Source organism: Thamnophis sirtalis, unplaced genomic scaffold, assembly GCF_051295495.1.
Source record: "Thamnophis sirtalis isolate CommonGarterSnake01/CBP01778 unplaced genomic scaffold, rThaSir2_p1.2 scaffold_11, whole genome shotgun sequence".
In the NCBI taxonomy this organism is placed as follows: Eukaryota; Metazoa; Chordata; class Lepidosauria; order Squamata; family Natricidae; genus Thamnophis; species Thamnophis sirtalis.
The window spans coordinates 10,532,982-10,547,109 of record NW_028261391.1 but is presented as its reverse complement, the minus strand read 5'-3'; positions in this window follow the sequence as shown (position 1 = coordinate 10,547,109).

The window sequence follows — 14,128 nt, the reverse complement described above, 5'->3', positions numbered from 1 at the left end:
GGTTCCTATAAAGCCTCTGGAGCCTGGGGAGGGCGAAAAATGGCTTAAAAAAAGGCTGAACTCAGCTGGCCAGCACGCCCATGCATGCTGGCCAGCTGACAGGGCAACGCTTTGCATGCCCCGACAAATGGCTCTGCGTGGCACCTGTGGAACGCATGCCATAGATTCACCATTCCGGATATAAGGTCTCCTTCTTGAGCCGGGGGTTGGACTAGAAGACCTCCGAGGTCCCTTCCAATTCTATTATTCTATTGAATTTATGTTTTGCCCACAAAGAAATGAGGAGAGACTCGTATAGATCTATTTCAAGCTATTTAGCTAGCCATACCCATCTGGGATTTGAACCTAGGCTATTGCATACTAGGTAGGTGTATTAACCTCTAAGCCACAGGCTCTCCTCACTATGTTGGCTATACCAGAGAAGAGATTAAGTGTTTTTTCCCGTGAGATTGGTCTATTGGGGCAACCTGGTCTACCCAATTATGGGATGGAGCATACTGTTATCCTATGTTCTAAATCAGGGGTAGTCAACCTTTTTATACCTAGCGTCCACTTTTGTATCTCTTACTAGTAAAATTTTCTAACCACCCACCGGTTCCACAGTAATGGTGATTTATAAAGTAGGGAAATAACTTTACTTTATAAAATTTATAAAGCAGAGTTACAGAAAACCCCTACCGCCCACCATGAAAGCTGGAACGCCCACTAGTGGGTGGTAGGGACCAGGTTGACTACCACTGCTCCAGTGGTGGGATTCAAATAATTTAACAACCGGTTCTCTGCCCTAATGATCAGCTGGGTAGGTGGGGCTTGGTGGTCACATGACTGGGTGGGCGTGGCCAACTAAAACATCACTCAGGTCGATGGGCGCTTCGCCTTAGCTGTTACAATGTAATAAGGGTTAACCGGAGAGGCAGTTTCTGTAAGCAGGGCAATAAAGATTAGGCTAGAAACAACACCAGAATGTTTCCTTCTTGCCTTCCTTACAGGATTAGCCCTGTAAAGTGGAAAAAAACAAAAGGAGATTTCTTCCAACAACCAATTCTCCAAACTGCTCAGAAAGTTAACAACTGCTTCTCCCGAATAAGTGCGAACCGGCTGAATCCCACCACTGCACTGCTCTAAATAGAAATGCCTTATGATGATGTTACCTAATTCGGGTAATTTAGTTTAGTTTATTTGTCTTGTATGCCGCCCACTCCCGAAGGACTCCGGGCGGCTCACAATAGACAAGGGAAGGGGGGGATAAATAGACAAAGACAACACTTTAATGACATGTTTGCAATAAAACAACCAGGCTCGGAGAGCACCAAGGACCCCTCAGAAATGCCTTCGTTGTCTGGCAGAAGACAAGCGTGGAGAAATATGATGATAGGTCTTTGCTATATATGAGAAACCCCCCAAAGGCTTTGGCTTGTAGGCTAGCAGTTCCGGCTGAATGAAACAAACACTGTTCAGTTCTCACATGGCAATCTATCTGTGCTAGCCCTGAAGGAAAAAGATTCCCCTCGTTGCCTCCTTTCTTCTTTCCAATCACTGTCTCCACTCTTGATGGGCACTCCATGACAAAAGGTTAGAGAAAAGAGCCAGATGGTCTGCCTTTCCATTCTTCTCTCCCAGGTAAAAATTTTAGCCTGATGCTCTTGAAAGCATTCCATCTGCCTGAATGCTAATCATAGTGTAGGAAATTAGCACCTACCCCTCTCTTAGGAAAATGAAATATTTTAGGAAATATTAAAAGGGGAGGCAGAAACTCATCCCCGACCTTTGTCAATGGGCCATTAAGGCCTGGGCCAGTCTATTCTACATAACAAAAGGTCTGCCTCCTTCAGGCAGAGCTATAATAGGAATCCCAAAACCCTTCAATTACATCATCACCAGTGGTGGGTTTCAAAAATTGTTCAAACCTACTCTGTGGGTGTGGTCTCCTTTGTAGGAGTGGCTTGCCACCCATGTGACTGGATGGGAGTGGCTTGCTGCCCATGTGATTGGATATGAAGATGCCGACGACACTTGTCAGAACCACCTTAAATTACCTCACACACAGCACTGGCATGCATAAGAATATGATGTAAACTTCTTTTTTAAAAGGCATCTTTGGTTTGCGTTAAAACAACTTCAACACACGCAATGTTCTGATTGCACCACAAACGCAGTAGTCATCCTTACCTTTCACAGAGGCACTCAGTTTTATAAATATGAGCATGATAGTGTAGAATAATCAAGGACCAGTGGTGGGTTTCAAAAAATTTTGGAACCTCTTCTGTAGGTGTGGCCTGCTTTCCGGGTCCACTGGTGGAACCTCTTCTAACCGGTTCAGTAGATTTGACGAACCGGTTCTACCGAATAGGTGCGAACTGGTAGGAACCCACCTCTGATCATCACCCAGCAAAAGTCAACCAAGCTTAGGACTCAGGGCAGCTTCCCCATGGGAGCCTGATAACCAATCGGAATACAAGCTCAAATTCAAGAGCCCAGAGCCCAGAGAGGGCATAAAACCGAGGGACTCTCAGCATCTCTTCCCTTTTTTCTTCTTCGCTGGAGATCTTCAAGGCATGTGATCCTGTCCACCATTAAAAACCATCTTTCCAAGCAGCCTCCGTGTTTCCAGTGTCTTTTTCCCCACTTGGAACTGAACCCAGAAAGATATTTCTTCCAACAATAGCTTTTCCACTCCTATCTCACCCACACCCACTCTTTCCTCCAATGGAGCTTATCTCTTGATCACTGCTGACCAATTCATCCCCTTTCTTCTCTTCAAACTTTTCTTTTTTGTCCTGTGCTTAACTTTCCAGGCCTTTGTGATGTCTTCATTTTCTGCTTCCTCTCCAACCGCCTCCCAGCTGCCATCGGGATGCTCTTCTCTAACCCACAGTTCTTCTGCCCTGCTAAATTTTGACTCTCTCTATTTAATACTTTTCAGTTCTTTTGCGAACTTTCCAGTAAGGTGCTCATTTACCCATCACAGAATTTATTGTTGTTGTTATTGTTGTTGTTGTTTATTTCCATTCTACTTTTATTATTTTTACAAACAACTCAAGGCGGTAAACATATCCAACACAGGATCCAATCTGGGTCAGTCACTGGGACCAGAGCAGGGGTGAAATCCAGCAGGTTCTGACAGGTTCTGGAGAACCGGGAGCGGAAATTTTGAGTAGTTCGGAGAACTGGCAAATGCTACCTCTGGCCTCAGAGTGGGGTGGGAATGGAGATTTTGCAGTATCCTTCCTCTGCCATGCCCACCAAGCCACACCATGCCCACCAAGCCACGTGGGATTTTCCACAGATGTGCCAACATGTCTGGCTTATTAAATTGGAACTTTAAGGATAGCTCTGCCTTGGACTCTGATTTAATTCTGCATGATAATTGGAACGCTGACATTATCCCAATTCTCCTTTTAAAATAAATCACCAGCACCCCGAAAAGGGTCTGGTGAGAGGGGGTGCTGATTTCCCAACAGTGACCAAGTCAGCATAAAATATCAGTGAACAATTAAGAGAAAAGAAGCTAATGATGAATTGCTTCTCTGAAGTTCTTCCGAAGTACAAATGAATTTCCATGGGAGGAATTTTTCATCTTTATAGCATCTGGAATGATGCATGCACAGCCGAAGGAGGATGGCTGGAGCGGGCTCCCAGACCAACTTCTTCAGCCAAACATGAGTCAATCTCCCCCCCCTTCACTAGTGAAAGCTGCAATGGACTGGCCTCAGAGTGGGGTAGGAATGGAGATTTTGCAGTATCCTTCCTCGGCCATGCCCACCAAGCCACACCCACCAAGCCACACCACGCCCACCAAGCCACGTCCACTGAACCGGTAGTAAAAAAGTTGAATTTCACCACTGGACCAGAGGTTTCATCTTCCAAGCTTTCGGACTGGAGTCCATCCTCTGAGAGTTTCTCTCTGTATGAATGACACATTCTAGTAGGGAGACGATTCCTGATGAATGGGCTCCAGCACAAGTCTGAAAGCTCAGAAAACTAAACCTCTGACATGTTCATTTGCTTTCATTTGTGATGTCCAATGTACCTTCCTCTCCCTATTTTCCCCACAATAACAATCCTGTGAGGTGAGTTGGGCTAAGAGAGTGTGACTGGCCCAAAATCACACAGAGGGCTTTCGTGATTAAGGCAGGACGTAGCCTGATTGCTTTATCCACTGAACTAAGCTGGCTGTCAGGCCTGTAGTTATGTTCCTCTTTGGCCTGCCACACTCTCTATTATTTCACTATGCTGTTTCATTAGTGTAGTAATTGGGAGGGGGAATAGAAAGGAGTAGAATTGTGGAATGTGTTGTTGTCATTCCTTTCTAGAAGCCAAGGTCATCTTTTGTCTCCGCACCTCTGCACCTGACTGGAACCAGCTGGGTGGAGATGCCAGTGTGGCTGAAGAAGATTGGGCCATGTGATGGATTTATAGGTGTGGGGATAAGATCATGAACTTTCAACTGGGTGGAATCCCAGGAAGTTTTCAGAATTGGAATTTTCCACAGATGTGCCAACATGTCTGACTTATTAAATTGGAACTTTAAGGATAGCTCTGCCTTGGACTCTGATTTAATTCTGCATGATAATTGGAACGCTAACACTGGCTCTAGTGGGAAACACTAACTCAAGGATGTTAAACTCAAGGCCCATGGGGCCGGCCTGAAAATAGCAAAGGACCATTCTTACCTAGGCTTCACAAAATCATGAGGCAAACTCCTTGTCCCAACCAAACCCCTTTTTTTATTAAGCTGATGTGAATTCCTCTCATTCACATCCAGCAAAGTCCCGGCAAACAGTCTTTCAAGGGTGAATTTACAACCACAGACCTTATCAGGCTTGGAAAGCTGCCAGGCTGATATCTTCCAAACGCAACTGCATTACCAGAAAATACTTGGCAAGGAGTTTCTGAGAGTCACGAACAAATCTTCACACTAATTAAGCAAACAAATGTTCTCCTGCAAACTCCCTTTTGCTCCTCTTTATTCCCTATAGGAAGGGCCATTCACTGTTCCCCTGTGCCTTTACTCCCGAGTCAGCCCTTGTTCCTTAACTGTTCCTTTCTCCTGGTAGTTCATTGGGAAAAGGCTCCAGCTGTTCTTCTGCCCCACTATATCCAACTCCAAAGGCAGCTGAAAACTGCCAGACTGCTCTGGCCCCATTCTGCCTCTGACGCAAAGCACTCATCCGAGCCTTCCCCAGACTTCAGGACTGGCCCATGTTCCTCCCCGACCCACTCACTGTCTGAGTCTGCCACCAGCTCTGCTGGCTACTGGCGGGCCACAACACGACAGCCATCAACATATGGATGACATGAACTTCCGAACTCCAATTAAATTAACTTGAGGCTCCAAAAATAATTGAGTCGGGCATTTGATGTGAGTACCATTCATTTGAAGGCAAATGTAGACAATCTGTTATTTGACTTTTGGAGTCTCTTATCCTGTTCCAGTACCTCCTACACTGAACCAGAAAACCTTCCATTGCTTTCTACTCAGAACACCATCCAGCCTAAACTCAAGATAACAACACTGTGTAGCCTTTAAAGGCATCTCTCTTTGTGAAATGAAATTCAAACGAAGCATGGTATTAGAGAGCAGGCTATGTTTTGAGGTGCAGGGCCATGTTGGGGTCAATGTGTTGGGCTAGGATTGGAACCAGAGGTGGTATTCTAACAGTTTGAACCGGTTCATCCAAACCAGTAGTTGAAATTGCAGGTGATCCCGCCCACCTGCCCCAACTCTACGACATCCCATTTAGGGCATCACCAAAAGCGCATGTGCGGATGTGGCGCATGCAAGCGAAGCGAGCATGCATGCGCGCACATTCACATTTGCGAAGAGGTAGGGAAGGGAAGTGAATGCCACCCCTGATTGGAACACATTAAATTCCCACTTGACCCTAGCGGTTTGCTGATTGACCTTGAGCCAGCTGCTCGACGCTAATCTCCCTCATTATTTATATGGAATTAAGTAAAGCTTCTACATAAAACATATAATGAACGGCTGCAGGAACTGGGCATGGCTAGTGAAGAAAAGGACCAGGGGAGATATGAGAGAAGTGTTCCAATAGTTGAGGGGCTGCCACAGAGAGGAGGGAGGGGTCACGCTATTTTCCAAAGCACCTGAAGGCCAGACAAGGAATAATGGATGGAAACTGAACAAAGGAGAGATTCAATCTGAAAATAAGGAGAAATGTTTTTGACAGTGAGAGCACTCAACCAATGGAACAGAAGTTGCCTTCAGAAGTTGTGGGAGCTTCCTCACTGAAAGCTTTCAAGAAGAGACTGGGCTGCCATCTGTTAAAAATGCTATAGGTTCTGCTGGGTGTGTGTGTGTGTGTGTGTTGAACTAGATGACCTACAAGGTTACTTTCAACATCTGTATCTGTATAACCCAGGGACAAAAAGGTATAAGAAACTATTGGCCTTGTCGTCGTCATCGTCATCATCATCATCATGATGATCTTCATCAAAATGTTAAGAATCCTTTGTAATCTCAGATGGAAAACTGTATCTACAATTTGCTATGTGATCCTTTTGAAGGGACCTGCCAGGATCCAGGAGGCTTTGTTTGAGGTCTGCTGAGCTATAACCGGAACACGAAATTTCCATAAACTGTTGCTTGATACCTGCAAAACACTAAATAAAAAATGTCTCGGCACATCTGAGCCTAGTCTATTGTACCCCTCCGGACGGTGTAGTCACTTTACAGTTTACAGCTGAGTGGGAAATGCAAACTCAGAAAATAGCCTTTATGATTGTATAAACTCTCTTATTCTATAAACTCAATAAGCCATGATTAAGCCACACAAATAATTCAGTAGCTCAGCTAGTCCTCGACTTACAACTATTCCTTTAATGCCTGTTCAAATTTGCAACGGCAAAAGTGGGGGGAGTGCTGACTTTCTACACAATCTAACTAATCTGATTTAGTCAATAACTGACAGTTGGGACAATTAATCAGTGGAACAACTTGCCTCCAGAAGTTGTGAATGCTCCAACCCTAGAAGTTTTTAAGAAGATGTTCAGAGGTAGGTTCCTACCAGTTCGCACCTATTCGGTAGAACTGAACCGGTTAGAAGAGGTTCCACCATGGACATGGAAAGCAGGCCACACCTATAGAAGAGGCTCCAAAATTTTTTGAAACCCACCACATATTTATAAAACTCAGTGCCTCTGTGAAAGGTAAGGATGACTCCTGCGTTTGTGGTGCAATCATAACATTGCGTGTGTTGAAGTTGTTTTAATGCAAACCAAAGATGCCTTTAAAAAAACAAGTTTACATCATATTCTTATGCATGCCAGTGCTGTGTGTGAGGTAATTTAAAGTGGTTCTGAGAAGTGTCATCGGCATCTTCATATCTGGTCACATGGGCAGCAAGCCACTCCCATCTGGTCACATGGGCAGCAAGCCGCTCCCACAAAGGAGGCCACACCCACAGAATAGGTTCGAACAATTTTTGAAACCGACCACTGAAGATGTTGGATAATCATTTGTCTGAAGTGGTGTAGGGTTTCCTGCCTAAGCAGGGGGTTGGACTAGAAGACCTCCCAGGTCCCTTCTTACTCTGTTATTCTATTCATGGTTAGTCATGTAAGCATCCCATCTTGCTATGCTGTAGAAACTCAGGTTGGTAATGCCAACCTGACAAGTACCTACAATTGATGCCTTTCTGAATCTGGATATAAGCACCACAGATGGCAAGGCTGCCCCTGAGAAGCAGTGTGGGTTGGTTACCTCCTTGGACTGCATTCTCCTAAAAATAAATCCCTGTAGGGACAAGCAAGGAAGTGGTGAATTAAGCTTCACCTAGGCAATCTATGAGGGACGCAGTGTCTCAGTGGCTAAGAGGCTGAGCTTGTTGATCAGAAAGGCCGGCAGTTCAGCAATTCGAATCCCTAGCGCTGCATAATGGAGTGAGCTCCCGTTACTTGTCCTCCCTTCTGCCAACCTAGCAGTTAGAAAGGACGTAAAAATGCAAGTAGAAAAATAGAAACCACCTTTGTTGGGAAGGTAACAGCATTCCATGCACTTTCGACATTTAGGCATGTCGGCCACATGGCCAAGGAGACGTCTTCAGACAGCGCTGGCTCTTCAGCTTTGAAGCGGAGATGAGCACCAGCCCCTAGAGTCGGGAATGACTAGCACATATGTGCGAGGGAAACCTTTACAAGTCACCTTTTCCATGCTCCATGGCAGCAGTAATGTCAGACGAAGAGGCTGATTGTGAGGAGTCTACTAGCTGCCATTCAAATACGTGAGCTCAATCCAAGATCCATTTAGAACCGTATAAAGCACAGAGCTTAAAATCTGAGGTCTTATTCATGACTGGACTGCAATGCTAAAAGCTATCTGCATGTTTAGATTGCTACAATACGTATTTCTGCAGTGCTAGGCTCTTGCTATATCCTTGTGAGTTTTGAATTAATCTTACAGCTTTTCTTGCAAGTCAGTGGCACTAATGTGATCCCCTGCTACAATGTGCCATCAGCAAAGATGCCCAAAAAAACAGCACATGTCCAGAGAACTGATGTGAGAAAAATCCACCCACAGGTCCCGCTTACTGCCTTGAAATCCTGTTTCATGCTGCGCAGAGATCTGCATAGCGGCTAAATTCTGGAAACTTCTACAAAATATGCTTCTATTACTGCATTGATTTTCCCTGGGTGGTTTTAAACTTACTTTATCATTGAGACTCTTGGAGAACTCTGCGGGAGCTGGACTTGTACATCACCTCATTACTCATAAGTTGAGTAATCACCCATAACTCTCTGGCTGCTCCTTTTTCACGTGGTCAGCACACAAATGATGCAAATGAAATAACCCACATGATGTCACTTTTCCGGTGCTTGGACTGCTATGCGTATACCCGTTGGCCATTTACAATGAAATCAGTACAAGAAGATCACATTTATAATCCCTGAGAATTTATCCAAAATGTCATCCTCCTTGGAAGTGTTGGAAGACCCTAAACCTAACCCTAACCCTTAACCTAACCCTAAACCTAATCCTAACCCTTAACCTAACCCTAAACCTAACCCTAAAGCTAACCCTAAAGCTAACCCTAAAGCTAACCCTTACCTTAAGTTGAATTGGCTTGCTTTCAAAGCGCTATTTAAAGCACCCTTCTTTCTCCACGCTCGCTGTTGTCGCCCTGTTGATGATGTCAGCGACGCGGTTTAATCGGGCGCACTTTAGTCAAGCGCGGTTTTGTCATGTCACAGGAAGAAATGTCCTTCTGGGTTCAGTTCCAAGTGGGGAAAAAGACACTGGAAACACGGAGGCTGCTTGGAAAGATGGTTTAATGGTGGACAGGATCACATGGCTTGAGCTCCTGAACAGAAAAGGGGGGTCACATGCTTCCAGATGTTGGGTAAAGAAAAAAAGAGGCAGAGATGCTGAAAGTCCCTGGTTTTATGCCCTCTCTGACCTTTGATCTTGATCTTATATTCTGATTGGTTGTCAGACTCCTGTCCAGGTTTGGTTGAGCATTGTTTCTTCCCACATGCCCTGTGGTGAGATGGGTAAACGGCTAATACTATCATGCCTTAATCCCACCACCCTGGAGCTGAAGGGAGAGATCTTTGTTATGTAGAATAGACTGGATCAGGCCTTTTAATGGCCCATTGGCAAAGACGGGGACTATTAAGAGTGAGTCTCTTTCTTGCCCCAAAAACATGTTTCCCCATTTCTTATCCACATAAATATAATATTCTGCCTTTTCAATATTTTCCCAGGATATTTCATTTTTCTAGGAGACTTTTAACTTCCTACAGAAGGAAAAAGGAAGCAAAGTTGCACTCATCACACTGTATGAAACCTGGTAGGAGAAATGCACCTTGTTATTATATACACTTCTTCTTCTTGTGCCATATCCGTCATCGGAGGTTGGAGATCGTGTCGGCAATCCTATTTTTGTCAACAGCCGCATGAAAAAGTGCTGATGGGTGTTGTCCAAACCAGTCCCTTAGGTTTTGAAGCCATGATGTTCTTCTTCTGCCTGGACTTTGTTTACCTTCAATTTTCCCCTGGAGGATTAAGTGAAGGATGCCATATTTTTCTGGCTGTCGCATCACATGTCGAAAATACTCTAACTTTCGCTTTTTAATGGCTTTGATGATTTCCCTTGGCTTTCACCACCTCATTTGTGATTTTTGTCAACCCAGCTTATACGTAACAGCTGTCTGTAAATCCACATTTCAAATGCTTCTAGTTTCTTCAAGTGACTTTCTGACAGAGACCAACTTGTGAGTTTTGAATTAATCTTAGAGCTTTTCTTGCAAGTGGCACTAATGTGATCCCTTGCTACGATGTGCCATCAGCAAAGATGCCCAAAAAAACAGCAGCTGTCCAGAGAACTGATGTAAGAAAATCCACCCACAGGTCCCGCTTACTGCCTTGAAATCCTGTTTCATGCTGCGCAGAGATCTGCATAGCGGCTAAATTCTTGAAACTTCTACAAAATATGCTTCTATTACTGCATTGATTTTCCCTGGGTGGTTTTAAACTTAACTTTATCATTGAGACTCTGGGAGAACTCTACTGGAGCTGTGCATTATCTCATTACTCATAAAAATGCTTCTAGTTTCTTCAAGTGGCTTTCTATCAGAGACCAACTCTCTACTCCGTAGAGCAGGATAGAAAAGATGTAACATCTGACATCTAACTGGTTTTCAGTCTTAGGCTTATGTCGTGACTGCAGAAGACCTTTTTCATTTTGAAGAATGCTGTTCGAGCTTCCTCAATCCTTGCCTTTACTTCACTGAGCATGTCCCAGCTGTCAAGTGAATTAAAACCAAGGTAGGTGATCCTTTTGGAACGTCCCCTTTGGAATGAGCTCCCCGTGGAGATTCGTACCCTCACCACCGTCCAGGCCTTCCGCACAGCCCTTAAGAACTGGCTAGCCGTCAGGCCTGGGGACAAAGATAGCCGCCCACCCGAATGATGAATGAATGTTGCTCATTATTTTTACTTTATGTGTGTCTACGTCATTGTTTGTATTCCCCTTTCCTGATTTTATGTGAGCCGCCCTGAGTCCCCTCAGGGAAAAGGGCGGCCTACAAATGTTAATAAACATTCTAAAAAAAAAACATTCTAAACAAACATTCTTTCAACTTTTCCTAGTGTTATTCCTTCCGAATTTATCAGTGGTAAATTAATGGGTTGTTTGCTGACGATCATGATCTTGGTTTTTGAGGTGTTATGCTTCTAGCTGTATTTTTCAGATATTTCTGTGACTCTGTTGCAGAGGTGGGTTGTCAATTTATTTACTACCAGTTCGAACGTGCTCCCACTCAATGCTTCTGCGCATGCACAGAAGTGTCCGGGCAGGTGGGCGGGGCCTTTCTGCTGCTGCTATTATCAGTTTGACCGATCCTGGCCAAACTGGCAGCTGTTATATATGCAAATGTTAGAGGAGTGTTGAGTATGCAAATAACTGGGGGGAAGGAGTGTTATATATGCAAATGTTCCCTGTTACCAGCTCTCTGATTGGCTGGTCATTTGACAGTTGCTTTGGGCTCGAGTATAAATACCCTGACAGTTGCAGGGACGTTTTGAATCGCTGTCATCTATGCTTTAATAAAGATCTTGTTCCTCACATCCATGGCTCCTGCGTCTTTCTCTCACAACATATATAACACTGGCGACGAGAATGGGATATGCGATTCCCGCAGAGCCTGGAAAACAACAACGAAGAATAAGCCAATCGCGGCCCCGCGAAAATCAGACACAAAAGCCACAACAGAGAACCAATGGCCAGCATGCACTCAGCAGCAGCAGTAGCCACCGTGAAGCCTTCCATCTACACCAACTTGAAGGACGAGCCACGCCAACTCCAAGGACGAGCCATCTACGCCAACTTGAAGGACGAGGAACATTTGCATATATAACAGCAGCATCCCACCTTTGCTCTGTTGATGAGGAGCTGAAGGTCTTCATGCTTATATTATATACACAGAGAGGTGAAATCACGCCTGCCAGTTCTTTAACTGGTGTTGGCCTTCATGGCATCAAGTTTTTCCCAAGGACCTAGGATGTCATAGTGATTGGTATAGTGTTGTGGCCCAGCAGGAGCCGTTGGAGCTGCCACCAGACTCCGACAGCGAGGGGCCCTATGAGTCGGCTCTGGAGGATGTGGAGGGCCCTGGACAGGGTTCCGATGCCAAGCAGGGCACAGAGAGGCTGGTTGGCCACCAGGAGGCACCTGAGCCTTGGAGCAGTGAGGAGGAGACAAGGGAGTGTGATCCTGATGTCATGCATTGGAGCAGTGGGGAAATTGGTTTAGCCTCTACTGGTTCAGTCCATAACAAAAATACAAGACAACATGAATAGTATAGAGAATAATCCTTATACAAATAATTGGGGGTGGGGAGAGAACCTAGTCATATGTTTCCATATGTAGGTGGAGTGATTGGAATTGTGTTTAGGAGACTGACAGCCCATGGGTAGAAGCTGTTTTTAAACCTGTTTGCCCAGCTGTCTATACTTTGGGGTTTTCTGCCCGATGGTGAAAGTGAAAAGAGACACTGACCAGAAGACGTTTCACTTCTCATCCAAGAAGCTTCTTCAGCTCTGAAGGATAGTGGGGAATGGAAGGGTTTATATTCCTTGTAGACAGCTGGTCATTTGCTTTTAGAGGGTCCTTGAAGCACTTGGAGGTTTATCTGTGTCCTCAGGGTCACCTGAGTAAGTGCTCCTGGTTCCTGTACTCAAAGCTGAAGAAGCTTCTTGGATGAGAAGTGAAACATCTTCAAAGAAAAAACCAGAAAGTCCAGTTGCCTCCTGAAAAAAGCACCTTTGGGACAACCATGACCTGGATGACTGAGAATCTGTCCAGAGCTTTAGCTATATAATTTAGGAAGAACACCCTTTGAATGGTGTGGGAGTAGGAATGGATCTCCAGATGGGGAAAAAATGCAGACTATAGGAACCAGGAGCACTTACTCAGGTGACCCTGAGGACACAGATAAACCTCCAAGTGCTTCAACGACCCTCTAAAAGGATGCAAATGACCAGCTGTCTGCAAGGAATATCAATTCTTCCATTCCCCACTATCCTGTCAGAGCTGAAGAAGCTTCTTGGATGAGAAGCGAAACATCTTCAAAAAGAAAACAAGGAAGTCCAGTTGCCTCCTGAAAAAAGCCCCTTTGGGACAGCCATGACCTGGATGACTGAGAATCTCTACAGACCTTTAGCCATACAATTTGGGATGAACATTCCTTTGAATGGTGTGGGAGTAGGAATGGATTTCCAGAGACAGGGAAATTGCAGACTTCACGAACCAGGAGCACTTACTCAGGTGACCATAAGAGCACAGAAACCTCCAAGTGGCCTGAATGACCCTCTAAAAGGATGCAAATGACCAGCTGTCTTCAAGGAGCATAAATCCTTCCATTTCCCACTATCCTGTCAGCTGAAGAAGCTTCTTGGATGTCTTCAAAAGAAAAAAAGAAGAAAGTCCAGTTGTCTCCTGAAACAGCACCTTTGGGATAACCATCACCTGGATGACTGAGAATCTCTACAGATGTTGAGGTATACAGTTTGGAATGAACACCCTTTGAATTTAAAAAAATAAATAAAGTTACAATTAGTTAGTTGTCCCAGGAACAACTAAAGATAGTGACAAGAATTAATTGGGTAGTGATGGGATTCAAAAAGTGTAATTAAAATGCATGAAAATTTATATTCTTTTTAAAAATCATTTAGCAGAGAGAGACCTCTGAGGAAATACCTGGGAGGAAATCTGGTATAAATCATGAGCAGTCCCATGGTGACAGGTGATAAAATTGGGTTCGCCAAATTGTTCTGTAAATATCTTTCTTAAGCGAAGCTTATTTTCTTTCAAATCTCTTCTTTAGGTAAATCAGGGATGAGAAATAGTTACAAATCCCTGGCCAGTCTCAATTGAAGGGAAATGATAAGGCCCTGAACATAGAAATGTCATATATATGTAGTTGCTATGGAGACAGCATAAATATAATCAGTTTCAATCCAGGCTCTGTAGTATTACTTTTATCAGTTTTATTTGATGCCTTCTCCTTGGGTGTGTCTGAACTTTGCAGACCTGTGTTTCTGAGTGTATCTCTTAAAACTGAATTGGTCTGGAAGATGACTTGCCCTATAAGTAGTTTTAGGAAAAAT